Source organism: Uranotaenia lowii, chromosome 3 (assembly GCF_029784155.1).
Source record: "Uranotaenia lowii strain MFRU-FL chromosome 3, ASM2978415v1, whole genome shotgun sequence".
NCBI lineage: Eukaryota > Metazoa > Arthropoda > Insecta > Diptera > Culicidae > Uranotaenia > Uranotaenia lowii.
The window spans coordinates 369,660,117-369,678,247 of NC_073693.1; the positions used below are offsets into that span (position 1 = coordinate 369,660,117).

The 18,131-nt window shown below is 36.9% G+C and overlaps 1 protein-coding gene across 1 annotated transcript in view; it reads left to right on the plus strand.

The window, feature by feature from the left end:
- The first annotated feature begins 9,116 nt into the window (after positions 1-9,116).
- The window catches only part of LOC129756576 (1-phosphatidylinositol 4,5-bisphosphate phosphodiesterase-like), a 130,203-nt gene continuing 121,188 nt past the window's right edge, over positions 9,117-18,131 (plus strand). The window contains exon 1 of the mRNA XM_055753484.1: positions 9,117-10,510. The gene's annotated coding sequence lies outside the window, so the exon portion shown is untranslated. The remainder of the gene's footprint in view (positions 10,511-18,131) is intronic.

Below are 18,131 nucleotides of genomic sequence, written 5' to 3' on the forward strand. Positions count from 1 at the left end.
AATTTTTTTTCTTGGACATTAAATGGCCTCGTACTATGTCAATAAATTCCGATGAGGAACATTTTTACATTGAATAAATCCAAGAGTTTTTGCCTAGTGGATAGGCTGGCGCGAGTCTGGTAACCCAGGCGTACTGGGTTCGATTCCCGGTATCGGCAAGAAAAACTTTTGGGTTCGAATCCCATAAGTTGCCGACAGGAGAGATGAGATGCTCGGGGAGTAAGTAGATGCCAGTCTCGAACCCACCCTTGTCCTTCCTCCAACTGGTACCAGGTGGGGTTGGTTTATTATCTTGAACAGCATTCTGTCCATATCCAGCCGGAATGGATATAATGAAGTGCATGATAGTCTAACCAACGTCTCATGATCGCTTACTATGCTATGCTGCCTACTCTAAACTTTCAAATTTTCTTCTCCATACTATCTCTAATTTTCATTTCCAGCGTCAGCTCCCCGAGCTATTTAAACGCAAAAAAAATCCAAGAGTTTTTAAAATTGAAAATCAATGTTATCAAGTTCAAATCAAGCAACTTTGTGAAAACTTTCTCGATTTAACACAATATCATATTTATGTCAAGCATCACAAAGATAATGTAATTACTCCACTTTAACCGGTTATTCTTTCCTTGTATATTGGCTTATAGCTATTAGTTATTACTAAAATCTTGCGTCAATATGTATGTCATCTAAATTACAAGTACAAGCTGAACGTATGTATTGAGAGAAACCTAGAAAATGAAGATCGACAAAAAGTTCGAAAAACGGAAACTGAAAAAAATCGTTACAAATTTTGTTTCGTATTTTAAGAAAGGATCCAATGATGGCTCAATGTGTCAAATAACATCCATTTGCAATAAAATTCTTCTCTGACTGATATTTTTTCGGGCATGATCTTAAAAACAAAATGAAAAAAAAGCATATCCATATTTGCAATAAATAGACGGATAATATGATTAAATGTGACTGACGGTCCTATGCCGTTTGACATAATGGTCATTTGGTATGGAAACATAAGAATTCATTAGATGACAGCTTCAGATGAGGCTTCCTCGAAGTTTTGATCAATTTTTTAGGACGGCCTCGTCTTTCTAGGTTTAAAGAAAGCCCTAGGAAGGCCCCGTGTTTCTACGAGAAGCGTGAGGAGACTTTTTCGAAATTTTGATCCATCGTTTTACTTATTCAGGTTTATTCAGAGCCCTAGGAAGGCGTCATGTTACTAGGTTTACACAAAGCTAGGGACAATCCGCTTGTCTGGTCCGCATGCCACATTTATGCCAAACGACCATTATGCCAAACGGCCATTATTCCAAACGGCATTTTTCTAAACGGTAAAATATAAATGTGAAAAAAAACACAAAAACACATTTTTTGTACCTCAGATTTATACTAATACACAAAGTGTAAATATTTTTTTGAGCACCACTTGGACAGAAAAAAGAGGTTTTTTATCCCGGATGCCCACGTGGACAGATTTGAAATTGTTTTTTTCTAAATCTAATTGATCGCTTAAACTTAAACTGAAAAGCTTAGCAAATTAAAGATTTTGATTTTGTTTTATGAAGATTTTGATTTAAATAAGTCTTAAATTTATTCATATTTAGAAAAAAAAATTGGAAGTAAGTATGTTAATGTGGACATGACCTAAGCCCCTACCCCCCTCTCCGTGGGCGAACGTGGACATTACCATACACCACACCCCCACCCCCACCCCCCTCCCCTTAGTTGTCCACGTGGTATGTGAACGGCCCCATATGACAAACTAAAGATATTAAGAATTCATTAGGGGTCCCAGATGAAGAATCTTTATAGGATGCGTTTACAGGTCAACGTTTACAGGTTGCTTGTATGCGTTCTACGGTGCACTTTTTAGCACTGACCACACTCTAACATGTTACTTATTACAAAAATCCGATCATTTTCTGGCTAATTTTGCAACCTATCATCTGTTTTGCGAACCTGCTAATTTTGACAAAAAATACCCTGTAGGAAAAAATCACCTGTTTAGCCCGATTGTATTTTTTCTTCAATGTTTGGTGGCATTTCCCTACTGGGATAGCATTTCATCAGGAGCGATCGATGCGCAATCTTGAATATCCAACAAACGAAATCGAGTGTCCAATTAGTATAGTCAGTGATTTTAGTATGAATTGTTCTGAAAAGACATTAAATTCAGCGTATCCGTTCAGCAAATTTATTTTTATTTCGCATCATTGGTTTTCATATTTTTGGGGCAAAGCGGCTCACCAAAATAAATTAAATTTATGCTTTCATTATCTATTTAAACAATTTAAAACAAATTGTGAAAATTGAAGTGATCGTCTCACGTCTGTCAATTTTAAAAAATGGTAGCAAAATATATGGTGCTGTTATTTTTGTTCCGCTCATTATAGTTATAAGGAAGTTTCAATATGCAAATCAAAAAAAAAGTTTGGCCCTTAATTAACCCTTCGTTTCATAAAGTATCAAATTTGCAACATTGTTTGTATTAAAAAATATCAAAAATCTTTTTTAAATTTGGTTTCTTGATTATTCATTGATAAAAAAAATCATTAAATAAAGGGTCATTTCTCATCATTTCACGTGTGAGCTTTCATTACATCCTATGAAACATCTCAAGAATTCACAGAAAACTGCTGCAAAAGTTATTAAAACAACTTTAAAACAACTTAATTTGTAAATTTGTATCTGACATATAGAATATTTTACCCAGGCTACAAATAATCTAAATGGAAAGAAGTTACGACTAGTTTATGTCAGTTTTTGTATTATTTCGTTATAAAACTCTTTGTTTACATTTTGTTTCATACGACGTTATGAAAGCTCACGCGAGATTTGAATAAATTTCTTTAAACTTTCGTTAATTGAGTATTTTAAGACATTTTGAAAATGGAAAACTCACATACAGGATTCGCAATTCCAGGGTTGCTAGCGAACCGGGAAAACCGGGAAAACCGGGAAAAACTTTGGAATTTCATCACGTCACCGGGAAACCGGGAAAAAACCGGGAATATCGGCATCTCACCGGGAAAATTTACATTTTTGAATTTTTTTCACGAAGTTTCAAAAATATTTTTAGAATTATTTCAAAATTTTAAAGTATTTTTGAGAGTCTCGATATAGATTTATCTCATAATCGCTTATTTTCGTTCATTAGTGAAATAAGCGTTTTTATTATCACTTTTTTAACTAATTGCGGAGAAATACGAGTTATCTCATTTTTTCGCTCTCCGTAAGTGTGCTACACTTGCAAGCATAACTAAAATGATATTAATTTAATAGAAACTATTGAAGATAAAACTAAACACAAAACTGAACTTTTTTCCTCTCTTAAAGAGGTTTCTAACTTAACCAGGTTCTCTTTTATAGAGGGTCAGCAACATACAAATGAATTAAAGTGATCTAGACATTCAACTGTATTTGATAAAAATCCACCTGACACCAGTTTATGCATCAATTCGAAGTTTTCTGAGTAAGTTTCAATATGGTACAAAAGTGTTATTTTCTCAAACTTCTGTGGTCTAGTCAGGAAAACGACTCTAGCTTATGGAGGTTTTGTGTTTTGCAAATCTTGAGACTTGTTCTTTTCTCTCACTATAGAGGTTTCGCGCACATCCAGGTTAGGCTGTACCAGTTTCAGTTTCGACGTAAAATTGTTCAGTATTCGATATACATATTTCATAAAATTATTTTATGCAAAAAGCAAATAATTTGGCAGCGTGAGACGTTTTTAAGCAGAGTTACACCTCTTTTTATCAGAAACTAGCTGACCCCGTAAACATCGTTTTACCTTCAAATAAATAAATCGTATTCAAATTGTTCAATATCTGTTTCACTCAATATTGATTTTGTGAGATTCTCGAAAGTATTATACAAACCATCTCTGACCAGAAAAACCTTCAGATACCAAATTTCACTTCATTCCAATCGTTCGTTTATACGTGATGGTGTTACAAAGAAAACGCCTTCTTTTTTATATATAAGATCATCAAAAATTTCAATGTAGTTGTTGTGTATTTCGTTTGAATTGGTCTGAGGAAGGAAACATTACATCGCAAGTGTAAAGTTTTTAATTCATTCTACTTCAAGCTATTGCTTATAGTTTCCAAAATCTAAGGTCTTAACCCTGATAAAAAATAATATCTTAAACTCAAACAATTAAACCTCAGCCCTGTTTTATATACGGTTTCTATATTTTCACGAATCCTTAGTTCAAATGACTGTTACTATAGTTATTCATTGTTTTGTTTTAAAAAACATTTTTTTCAAAAACTTTTCTTTGGATTTGTACAAAAAAAAATATAACTGGATTTAGAAAATAACTAAATATTTTCCGGCAATATGATGATTTTAAGTTTTGTAATCCCCATTCAAGTTGATTTTATAGTATGTTTCGATGTATTGTTAACATATTTCTATATTAATTATACTTTTTTTTTTAGAACTCTATAGAAACTCTAGAAAATATATATTGGCTGAAAAGTACTTTATCATAGTTTCAAGATCAATTTAACCGGACTTTTTTTTTGCAAAATTGTTGAAATTGTGGAGCAAACCAACGAATAGATGCCCAGTACGTTAGATTTGTTTTAAAAAAAATCATGAAAGCCTGTAAATTTGAAACGAAAAGACTACATGTTACAAGACGCCGAAGTGTTTGTCATGGTTTCTAATCGGTTAACAAGTTTTGGGATACAATTATTAGAAATTTGAAGCCTTTTATATAATTTTTTTTTTATTCGCCATGATTTTAAATCAAAAACTAAAAAATATCGGAAAAATCATCATTTATAACCGGGAAAAAACCTGGGAAAAACCGGGAAAAACTTTGGAATTCCAAAACGAAAAACCGCTAGCAACCCTGCAATTCGCATACATGAGATGAAAGAGAGCAGAATTCAAGAAGACTCTCTCTTTTGCGATTTTTTTTTCTTTTCGATTCAGTGAGTGAGACAAGAAGTGTGATAAAATTTCGGGTTTCATCACAGCGTGGACCTAGCTCTCTTCATCTCCCAAATAGAGAACAGGCTGAATAAAGGAAAAAAAAAATTGTGTGTTGCTTTTGTGTTTGCCAATTTTCGGGGAAAATTCATTCATACTGCCGTACCTTATGATTTCGAATGATAAAGAAAAGTATTGTGAATATGAATGGTTTCATATTCCAACTCAATTCACCAATATGATGCAAGTACCTTTCGTTGTTAAATCTATCATGTTGATAATTCAATGAAATAGACAAATTCTCACTTCAATTTGCATGGCTTTATCAGACTTGAGTAGAAAAATGCTACTTATCACTTCACACGTACTGACGACACCCAAGGCTGTCGGAACGACTTTTTCTGCGAGAATGTTTGTTTCCAACCAGCACCCGTTATATTCAGAAATACGGAGCGAATAACAGTGTTCTGGATTTCTGCCAGATGATGAGTAAGGGCACATACAATTACAGAGCCCATGCCATCGACATCACTATCACGCTTCCAGTTAGCAAGCTCCATTCAACAGCTCTCTCGGAACCGGACTGGAAATTCGCGGTCGGCAAAGTTTATAGAACCTGCAATAAAATCCCAACAGTTGCTTGCTCGCTCGGTTCGCTTGCCATTATTGGTTCGGTGGCGTCCTGCCTGTTTCTAAAAAGAGCGCAATCTCTGAGCTCACAGACTGAACAAACAAAATATAGGCCGAGTTTAGGTTCTCTCGGTCTCTTTGCGGTTTTTGCAGTGTGGAAAAAAATGAAAATGAACGCGAATATTACACAGATGTTTTCCATGCTACCAACAGTTTGCTGCATTTCGATTGAAATAAAATTATTTTTTAATCTCGTTTCGAGTTTAAAAAAATTAATCAATGATAAAAAAACACAAAAATCTTATACGAAACTAATAATTTCTATGTGATTGAGGTTGTTTCTGTCTAAGCTCAAATTTCAGTATTCTTAAGGCAAATCAATTTCTGAAAAAATTGATTCAAGATTGAACACTTTTTCGTTCATATCATTCATAACCGAACGAATTTACCCCGGAAAGTTGGTTATATTTTTTACTAATTCTTTTTTGTTCATTTCAGGTTGGATGATAAGAGCTGAGAACCCGGAAGATAAACGTTTTGAAGGTTTTGGTCATCGAGACTAGGATGATAATTATGAGGGTGGAGCTGTAGTGGTTAACTGTGGAAGAAATGTCATTCTTAAAGTCAGCTCGGGGCGAAGATATCCAATTTACGCGTTTCGTCGGAAAAACTGCAACTGCAGAAAATATAGTGGAATGCCACGGTAAAAAAAACAAGGTAGGTGTAGTGAATATAAGGAAATAGTTGGAAAATATCAATCATATAAGAAATAAATACATTAAGATTATGAGAATGTACAGAAAATAATATTAGTGTGAAATCTGTGAATATATTCTACAAAAATATTACAAAATCTAGTTTAGTGTGTAGGAACTTGGCGAAGATTATATTACAGTGAGAAACGGTTAGAGCAAGTCCAATGGTGTTGGGAAAAAGTGGTAGGAATTTTGACGTCTGTAGCACAGATGGGAATTTTTCTATCGTGAAATATAGAGCAAAAAGGTTGGCCATCCACCGGTGTGATAGAATACGAAGGTATAAAATTGAAAGCAACCAGCGATGCCAAGAGAATTTGCTTTTCAGTAATTTTACTGACTTTTTGTATTTTGAATTCACCGTTTGAAAATTGAAACCAAATTCATTTCACTTGATCATTAACTTGAAATAGTAGTGCCAATATGAAAATTTTATAACTTAGATGTATGAATAAGTATTGTTTAAGTTATAATGCATCCCTATATTAAACTGTATTCTGCAAAATTAGGAGTTTTGTATTGGAGGGCATTTGATTACACGAGTTGATAAAGTTTTTGAACTCTTTCTAAAACTTTCATTTTCAAAGTGATAATTAAGTAAGTGACAAATAAAAAGTATAGATATTTCAGACACAAGCTGAATTTTACTTCCGATACGACGCCTTGCGTTTGATATGATTGTGACACTTGTCGAATCAACAGCGAGGGTTCCGTTTTCTAAAGATGATGGATCCATTAAAGACGGCGTTCCGAACTTGTTACCGGACATTCCGACGGAATATCTTTTTCAAATAAAAAAGCGAAACAATTTCCTACTCCCGAAAACCGCTCAAACAAAACATACAAACAGAATTTATTTATTCACCCAGCTATCTGGCATCTCTGCACCTCAAAATGTATTCGATTGGCAAGGGCATGAAAAAAATTGGCTGTAAGTTTTAAAGAGTTGATTAACTTCATTGCAATTCGTATCAATTTGAGTGATAAAAGATTTAAAAAAAAAAAGAAAATATCACTTTATGTTTAAATCCTGAAAATGCTCAATTTCCTTTATTTTCCCCTCAACTGAGGTTTTGAGCATAAGATAGATGGCAGCACCTAAGTGTTTCATGCACGAATACTGTATTGCAACGCCGACTCTATCACTCGGTTCGGTGTTGCAAAACATCGTGTTTTTCTATCACCCTCCGCCAAAAAGTGTTATACGGTACAAATTTTGCAGCGCGGAACTGTTCGAATATCAGATTTCCCCAACACCGGTGTACGGCAAATGTGTTGTGATGTGTTGTAAACCTTCGAAATTTCCAACTCCATCTCAACCAGTGAACTTGCTCTTAGAGATAAGCGGTTATATCGTTTATGAATTATGAAAAAGGATCAGATATGATTCGTCAGTCTGTTAACGAAACTTGAGATGGACGGTCGCGCATTAGAGAAGGTAAAAAAACGGAAATTTCAAGAAGTTTCCGAATATTTTATAAACAAATACGACAGTACACTGTAAATTTTTGCGTCGATTTCCAGCAAAAATTTTTGCTGGAAATGTTCAGCAATCAAATTTTTTGCTGGAAACCAGCAAACATGATTCGTTTTGCTGTCTTTTCCAGCAATTGCTCTGGTTTGCTGGAAATTTCAGCAATCGAATCGTATTGCTGGAAAATCAGTATCCGATCTGTCAGATTTGGACTTAGTTTATTTCAGTGATATTAAATTCAGGTCAGTCTAGAAAGTGCGGAAGTTAGGTGAGGACCATGAGGATAAATAAAAAAAACTCTATTCCAAAGAATCATTCTGTAAGTAGATCGTTCCGCTCAAAATAATGCAACAAAGCTGACGAAATTTTATTAGTTTACAGGTTTAGTTCATCAATTGGCAATTCCGGCTGGAGGATGTCTCCGTGCGCGCAGCTGCTGGTAGACCACGAAATCATTCAGGGCCATGTGTTTAGCCGCCTCAAAGGGCAGTGATGATTGCAGTTCAACCTTTGTGTTTGGCATGAATAAAATAAATTATGTTGAACAAAAGCATTTCATTTCTTTTTATTTCTGGAAAAGCAATCATATAACATCATAAACACATACTAATATAAACCAAACATTTGTAGGTTTCTCTAAATGACTTTTTAAATTTTGCTGATTTTCCAGCAATTGTGTTTGCTGATTTTTCCAGCAATTCAAATTGCTGGAAATTTTGCTGGAAAGTCAGCGGGACAAAAACCAGCAAAATTTTGCTGGTTTCCAGCAATAAAAAATTTGCTGTGTAGGCTACTCCCACGAGTAAACAACTCGTTTCTATGTAAACTAGTGACGTCATTGCAATCTTCGAACAGCATGCAAGGTAATAACCTTCGCGCGCGTAAAATAATGCCGCATACACCGAGGTGGTGGAATGTTTTGAGACTCACACTCGTGAAAATCTAAGATGACTTTCTGTCTCAAGATAGCTTCAAATAATACTACAATTTGCCAGGAGCTGCTGAAGCTGCAAGAAACAAACATTAAATATTGTTAACCTTATAATATTCGTTCATTTTTACATACATTTTCATCTTCGAGTCTTGAGCTAAGATTCCATCACAATGAATTGACAATTTGCATACGACTGTAAAGCATCTACCCCGTTCGGCTGGCTGATGCTGGTGCTGGTATGGTACTAGGCGAACCTGTCAGACTAAGCTGATGTTTTGCACTCGGAGTCGGAACGGAACCGTAGTGAGTCTGAGCAAACTATCGAGTGAGCGGCGAGCGAGCAAGGCCCTCGCTCGACTCGAATGTGTCGTCGATACGCGTCCCGGAGCAGTCCATCGTCGCCGCCGTCGTCGTGGAGAAGTCGATCCGAATCAGACCTGGGCTAACTTTTGTACTGTGTGCTCTGGCTCTGGCTCTTGGACACCAACCCGAACAGCCAACTAACCTAGCCCAGTACCTACCTAGAAGAGAAGTGGAAAAAATAAATCTCTTCAGTTTTGTAGCAGCACAAAGCCAACCTCGGAATCTTGTGAAGTTCTAGAATATCAGTGGATATTGTTTGTTTAGCACAAGTTCTAGTTTTAAACGGGACTGTGGTTTTAGTTTAGCATTTAAGAATAGATAATCTTCTTCGGAGTGAACCGATTTGCAGCCATATCGCTAGCTGCTGCTGCTGTCCAGGGAAGATACTGCAAAATGTCCGTGAAGCAGCAAGAAGACCAGCTCATTCCGATATCCAGCCTACCGGAATCGAAGTAACCGAACTTGGAGGAAGCATTTCTGCATGATGGATTTCAAGGGTTGCTAGATGCAGTCATCGCACGGCAATTGTGAAGTGCATTCAATATTAGTCAAGGTAGCAATCAATCGGCATTTGCTGACCAAAAAAAGAGGAAAATTTGCCACAGAAACAAGGAAGAGCGCAAGAAAATTGCTGTATTTTCCGAATTGCGATAGGTAGGTATGCAATATTCGGGAGTGTGAGTTTTCTTTCGCCCAGTAATAGTTAACAAGCTAAACAGGCAAGCAGAAGCTCCTGGCAAATTGTGGTTGGGCGACCCTCAACTGAATGGAAATATGTTTGAATGTGTGCCTGTTCCGCGTATGTGTGCCGCGCCATCGCCGTCGAAGATAAACTCTACTGAATGAATTGTGTGAGAGGGAAAATCTGAGAAGAAAGCGCCCTCGGTCACCATCAGAAGAAGAGTGAGCCGAAAAATTACGAAGAAGCAGCGTTTTTCCTGGGTGTTCGTTTTTCCACCACAGCACAGCAGTCTGTGAATTGCGACAGTGTGTGCCGGAAGCACATTGGTGGAGGTGAAAATTCGCCCATTCAGTGGTTTTGCTGAGCTGAGTTCAGCTGAGAGTACTGTCACTGTCGTCGATCCAAGCAGCCTGTGACAGAGGAGAGTGAGAAATTTGGAAAGAACTTAATTGAAAAGTGATTCATTATTGTTGTTATTGCCAGTGAGTTGTTTGAGCGATTCATCGCCTGCTGCCACCCACCCACTATTATAACAACTACTACTCCAAACCAATCAGGTCTTGGCATTTCCCATTCAAGTTTGTATGAAAAATCGCTCGTTCGATAGGAAGCTGTGAATAATAGACGACAACCCCCCCGAAAACCCATTCAAAGGGTTTTGCAGCGGATCAAACCAGTGGCCAGCTAGTCTCAAACTTTCTCTCTTGAACGCGCGCTATTTAAGCTATTTCAAGGTAAGTTTACAAATATTTACTCTCGCTGATTCCGTTTAACACCCCCTCTCGCGGGGGCAAGAAAAACTTCTCACCCGCCCGATAAAATTCCACCCCAAAAAACACCGCGGCAAAGATCGCTAAACTTATGAGAAGAAAAAAAAAACGAGTCGAGGAAGGTAAACAAATGTGCCGGTTTTCCTCACTCGCGTTGTTTTTTTCTCCTTTGCTAAGTCGGATGTGTTTTTTTTTTCGCGATTGTATGATTCACATTGCGCTTTGGCGCTGCAAATTTACTGGATTATTCGAAGCCCTATCGCATTTTTAGCCAAAGATTAAGCTAATAAATAGACGCACGATGTTTACACATTACGGAAAGTGGAATAATACGCAGAAATTGTCGATCGGGGACCACCGTGTTTTTTTTCCCTCGTCTTAATTTAATACGGGTTGGCTGCTATCAGAGTGTAAACAGCTTTTATTTGAAAATTGCTCACCGCAAGAATTTGTCCCGAGATTACGGTTGAAAAAAAGTAAACAAAAAACGTACCTCCATATGAACTTGTATCTTGTTGGTGCGATAACCATATGCTCTGAATGTGTAAATTCATGGAAATGAGAACTTTATCATCATAACAGTGCAGCTCAAAATAACTGCAATACAAATTCTATCAATTTTTATTTCCTTATATGAATTCGCTTTCCACTTATTCCGAAATTCGAAACATAGCATTTTGAGTCGTTCTCATTTAATTTGCCTGCCGTTTTCGTACTTCACTTTTTTTTCTTCTTTTTTTTCATGTTCTTTCCATGGTTTTTTATGCGCATTTGATATGATTTCAAAACGATGATTTTAATAAGAAATTGAATAAGATACACCGGGGTAAGTGGGGACGGTGGCTATTGAAACAATACTGTGACCTATTTTTTCAAACTTTTAATGCAGAATGTTAAATTTACTTGTAATCTATCCAATAACTACAATAAGAGATGAACCAGCTGAAAGCTGAAAATCTCTATAATAAAGACATTAAAAAAAAACAATAATGATACGGTTCCGAAAATATCGGATGTTTACGGTGACTTTTTGATAATTTTCTATTTTGAACTACGATGTGGAGTTGATGTGCATCTTTTTAAATCGCAAATTTCTCGTAAACTAACTAGCTCTTGACGAAAAACTCTACATTTAAAAAATCCTTACATTCATAACAACTAGTTAGGAAAACAAACCACGATTAAAAATTAAGAAAACTGAGTTTATTTGCAAAAATCTAAAATTTTGTCTCCAAATCGTACCTGGTGTAAGTGGGAACTGCTTTATACATACTTGATGTTTACACATTTTTTCAATTTTCTCTCCATCATTCAATACAATTTAGCTTTATTTAGCATTCGGATCATGAAAAGTTGGGAAAAGTACTTGTTTTTTTCTGGAATCAGTATATATTTTCGATAAAATCGGATCGCGTGTGTTGCAAGATAAATTACACACAAAAAACATCGAAAGATGCCTTACTAATAGTACCAGGAACTTTTTTCAAAATTTTGGACGATTCGAGCAATAAAGTAACGTATTCAACCAAGAAAGCACAAATTTGTTGAAAATTTCCTGAGAAATCAAAGGGAAAATCTACCGTCCCCACTCCCCACTTATCCCATAAAGCGGGGTAAGTGAAGACACCAGCAGTCCATAACAATTTACGTGAGAACTTTCTTCGCTTTGCGTCTATCAAGCTCATCTCTTCAGTATTTGTAAACAACATTTTCTGCTTAACATTGAACGCGATTTTATCGAAATTGATCAACTGCTGATTTTTTAATGATTTTTTAAAATTGAACTATACGAAAAACCGTCCCCACTTACCCCGGTGTACCTTAGCTGTATTCAAAGTTAATTAATTCAATTGATATTTACACTTGATTTCAGTAGTCCTTCAAACAGTATTTTTCAATCTCAGAATAAGTTTATCTAGTTTATAAGTTATCTCTGCTAACTATTCGCTAACAATATGATTCGGAAAACGCGTACTTTTTTTAAGTCATTTAATGATCCAGAATATTATTATTACCGAATTCACATTCAATTTTGAGATAAAGGGTGATATGGTCAAAATTTGGTCAATATCAACTTGACGTATTTCTTTTAATTGTGCATTTAAAAAACCTGAACACTCCTCATTTTTAAAGTGTGTGTGTGTAAAATGTTGCTCCTATTTTGATTTTGGAATTCACACTTCAGTTGTCAAAATGCCGTCCAAGGTAACGAGCAGCGTATCAAAGTTTTGCTCGCGCATCGCGAAAGTCCGAGCTACTCGCACGCAAAGCTGACAAAATCGCTAAAAGTTGCCAAATAAACCGTTACAAATGTAATTAAAGTGTTTGCGGAACGTTTGTCGACAGCCAGGAAGTCTGGGTCGGGGGGAAATCGAAAACCGGAAGCCGCTGAGACGACAAAGAGAGTTGCCGGTAGTTTCAAGCGAAACCCTAACTTCTCTCTCCGAGATGCCACAAATAAACTAGGTGTATCGTCTACAACCGTGCATCGAGCCAAAAAACGAGCCGGACTATCGACTTACAAGAGTGTAGTGACTCAAAATCGCGATGATAAATAAAATACGACTGCCAAAGCGCGATCCTGGAAGCTGTACACGACGATGCTGACGAAGTTTGACTGCGTGGTAATGGACGACGAAACCTACGTCAAAGCCGTCTACAAGCAGCTTCCGGGACAGGAGTTTTATACGGCAAAAGGAAGGGGAAAGGTAGCCGATATTTTCAAGCACATGAAACTGTCAAAGTTCGCTAAGAAATATCTGGGGTGAAATTATGAATCCTATTCGATTCGAGTTACCCGTTTCGAGTTGAACTCGAATCGAACTAGAATCAGTATTACGAATCTCGTTCGAGTTCTAAATTTTAACGTACTACATTTCGAGTAAATCGGGTAGTACATCATCGCGAAACGTTCCATTCGAATCGAGGTCGGTAATGCCAAAGTTGGTCGAATCGAACGAAACTCGATTGTTTCGAGTTCCATAATCCCGCCCCTGGTTTGGCAAGCCATCTGTACCTGTGGCTTGAAAAGCAGCGTTTTCATAGCTTCCGGGACTGTCAACCAAGAAATTGACGTGAAAGAGTGTTTGAATAAACGTCTGCTGCCTTTCCTGAAGAAACACGGTTGTTTTGGCCGGATTTGGCATCTTGCCATTACGGTAAAAAGGCCATGGAGTGGTACGCCGCCAACAATGTGCAGGTGGTTCCCAAGGACGAGAACCCTCCCAACACGCCAGAGCTCCACCCAATTGAGAAATACTGGGCTATTGTCAAGCGGAACCTAAAGAAGACCAAAAAACTGCTAAGGACGAGCAGCAGTTCAAGGCATACTGGCTTTCTGCGGCGAAGAAGGTGGACAAGGTGGCTGTACAAAATCTGATGGCAGGGGTAAGGCAGCGGCAATTCGGATTTGGAAAAGCGGAAGCCTAACTGAATATTTTTCCTGAATTTTATACTAATTAAATATGAAAAAGAAATTTAATTTGATTTTTTAAATATACGATTTCACCGATTTACACGCGTTTTCCCTTGACCAAATTTTGACCGTAACACCCTTTATTGGAGATATTTTATCACAAATTTTGAGCTTTCTAAAAGTTTTGTGGTCCCCAGGCCAGAAATTCTACGAAGATTGTACTTTTTGGATTTTTATCATTCAAACTTCAATATCTCAGAAATTTTGTGTAGTGATTGTTGAAACATAAAGTTAGCATGTCTTAAGCAATAAAAAAAAGGAAAAAATGGAATAAATTTTGAGTTTTGAAATCAGAATCTCACGATACTGGTTTCAGTTTTTGATTGAAATAGATTTATCTACTGGTTGTTGAACATAAAATATGATTTTCCTATGGAAACATTCGTCCAAAATTCTATAGAAAGCGCTTTTTTTGTAGCGGCCCGGCATTTCTAAGATCTCAAGCCACAAAAACATTAGAAAGCTCAAATTTTGTGATAAAATAGCGTGATAGTTGATCTATCTTACGCAAAAAAAATTATCAAAAAATATCATGAGAGAAAAAGTTATGAAAGTTCAAAGTCGAAGTGACAAAGCGCGCGCCTTCAATTTCTATACAATTATGAACGGTACTGTAGGTGCAGATAAACATATACGGTTTATTGATTGAAAGGGTTTTACAGCCCTTTTTATCTTTTTGTGTTCATGATCTTCAAAATAGAATGAAAATCATCTACAAGACAGGTAAGAACAGCCTTCGTTCTGAAGCAGATACAGAAATTTTAGTTATGAATGTTAAATTAACTCCTGAAACTTCTGTGGGTAAAAACAAAAAAGGGGCATAAGAGGGCTTGTGCAAAATTGTATTTCTGGCTTTGTAAATTTTGACGGTCGCCATACAAAAAATTTCTTAGAGTTTTTTGGATTTGCCTTGCGATACCCATATCCTAAATCAAAAATCGTATTAGTCACTCAAGTTTTTTCTTGACCAGTCCAGTTTACCGAAATTCACAATTGAACCACCTACACCTCGTAATTTTTCCAAATGGCTTCTCAAATTTCAAGTTATTTAACACATTCCCAAATAAGACCCAAGCCAGTTTTTTTTTAATTAAAAACAAATGTAATTACATTCAAAGCAGTCACTTCGTTTTACCACCTCCACATTTGTCTCCATTATGATTCAACGAAAACACATTCTTCGACTGCCACAGATGGTTGTGTAGTGATGAGTAGATAGACCCCTGCTAGACCCGTGGAACACATTTATCCACAATACAGAAACTCCTCGCGAGTATAATAGAATTTTAAAAGCTTTCATATTAATGGTTTACACGAGCTTAACGTCAATTTCCAATAGCAGCTTTGCAGCTCCTTCGCCCAGAAGAGAAGCAGCAATGAGCTTGTTTTGTATCCCCATCAAATGCCACTACTAGGTATATGGAAATGACGTGTTGTGTTAATAGGAAAAAAGGGGAAGTGGGGGACGTCGTCGTTGGCTAGGATGACGTCAAATCATTTTTCTCTGGGCTCAACTACAGTACATACAGCGCCTTTTTGCAGCATAAAGCAAATGCCTTCCGCCTGACGACGACGACGACGACGACGATGCCCCCCAGGCCATTTGATAGAACACAGAACACAAAACAACAACTTTTTTCCTGTTGTTCCTTTTTTTTCTATTTGGCTGCAGGTAAATCATTGATTTAAAAACACCCAACAACTCTGACTACTCCTACACTTTCAACACACGATAGAGGCAGCGTTTTTTTTTTGGAAAATGCCTTTTCATGCCTGAAGCTGAAATGTTCCGCTAAGAGCGAGATTTTTTAAATATAAAAAATCGTTACCGTTAACATTATTCAGACATTCTTTTGATGTTGAAATACGTATATTAGTATGGCTTCGTGAATTTAAGGTAGCAAACAGGACTCGCTCCTATATAGAATTCTTGTATAATTCATATGAATATTCGTAAATAAAAACTTCTTACATTTCACTTTTTCATAAACACATAAAATCGTCAAGAAAATGAGATTTGGTGTGTCGTGACATAGCTATTGCCTGGCGATCATATCTGCCCCAGTTTCAAATTCCTTTTAAATCAGCTACTGCACAGTGCTTCCTCCGACCATTTTTACCACTTTAAGCCAATCTTTCTTGAATTTTTCAACACTGTCAGTTGATTTCATGTATTTCCCTAAGATTTGGCTTCGTCAAAGCCTAAGGGACATTTTGGTGGACAAAGTCTTTCGGTAAACATGGGTCCTTTTTGACTTCACACCAGTAGTCAAAGTTTTATAGTCGAGTTTAATCATCCATGATAACACAACCTGATTTCTTGGTCAGAAGTTTGTCGTAGAGCTTCCGAGCCCTCGGTTTCGCGAATTCAGCCTGTTTGGTACTCATTTTTGGCTGCTTCTTCTTCCGATGGGTCTGGAGTCCAATTCTCTCTTTGGTACGCACAAAGCTAGTCGATGAGCTACCTAGTATCTTAGCCACATCCCGTACTGATGCCGAAGGATGCCGTTTGTAGAAATCCTTGATTTTCTTGTCCATTGTAGGGTCAGCAGGGCAAGGTTTCCTACCGCGTCTCAGGAAATCTGCGAAAGTACACTGTTCTCCATACTTTCTCAACGCGGTTTGTACTGCTCCGAGACTCACACTTTCTTGCTTAACTAGTTTTCTGATTGATTTGTACACAATCCGTTTTCTTGACTCGGAAGGTAAGGCCGCACGCATTTATAGATTTCTTCGCGAAAAACGCCAAAAAATGACAACGCTTACTTCACTTGGAGGTAAACAACAGTACGCAGCCAAAATTTGGTTGAAAACTACACGACTTTTGAAATGACTCCCACTGGAAGGGGGGACTTCTAAACAAGTGACACATGATTGAATAACTCGAGAGCTAATCAAGCTAATGTTACCCAATTCGGGAGGGTAATTGGGTACAAATACAAGAAATATTACTATGATGATTTAAACCCCTCTCTCCTTATAAAGGTAGGATAGTAAGTGGGAATAGGGACATGCATACATTTTTTGCAAATCATGAGAACTTGTCAAGCAAATGGAACCAAATTTAATAGCAGGGTATATGGATACGAAAAATATGGCTATGATGATTTGAAACTCCCACCTATTTTGAAAATGGAGACAGGAAGGAACGGGCTCCATCATTTTTTTTGCATGACTCGAGAGTTAATCGGGAAAATGAAACCAAATTTAACATGGGAGGGTATTTGGGTACGAGCAATATTCCTATGAGGATTTGAAACCCCTTCCTCTTTCCAAAGGGATGATAGAAAGTGGGGAGGGGCTAGCATACATTTTTTTTGCATAACACCACACAGAACAAAATTAGATATAGAAAGAAAATAATGATATGGAAAATATTTATATGTAGATTAATCCTTCGAAAGGGGAGATAGAAAGGAAGGAATGGGGGAAGGGCTTCCATCATTTTTTTGCATAACTCGAGAACTAGTCGTGCAAATGTAACCAAATTTGGCAGTGCAGGATATTTGGATTCGAGTAACATTTCTATGATGATGATCCCTCACTTCTTTCTGACTAGAGATGGAAAGTGGACCAAATTTGGCATTTGAATACGAGGAGCATTTCCAGGAGGAGCATCCTCGCGTGAGCTTTCATAATGTCATATAAAACAAAATGTAAACAAACAGTTTTATTACGAAAGAATACAATAACTGACATAAACTAGTCGCAACTTCTTCCCAATTAGAATATTTTTATCCTGGACAACATATTCTTTATGCGAAATACGAATTTGTAAGTTGTTTTAATATTCTTAAGATTTTTCATACGACGCTAAGAAAGCTCACGCGAGAATTGTTTGAGACCCCTAACTTCATCCAGCGTGGGGATACATAGGGAGAGGGGGGCTTAAATTTTCTTATGTAACACAATTTATTAAGAAAATGCTTTTGCCTATGATACGTACACAGCCAGATCTTGTCAGCATCCCGGTGAATAGTAAAAATACATTTACTATTAATGTTATCAAGGCCGGGCCCACTGTGCAGTATTGAACGCAGAGACGACTGGAACCTGGGGAGGAAGAAACGTGGACAAAAATAACACAATTTATTAAGAAAATGGAACCAA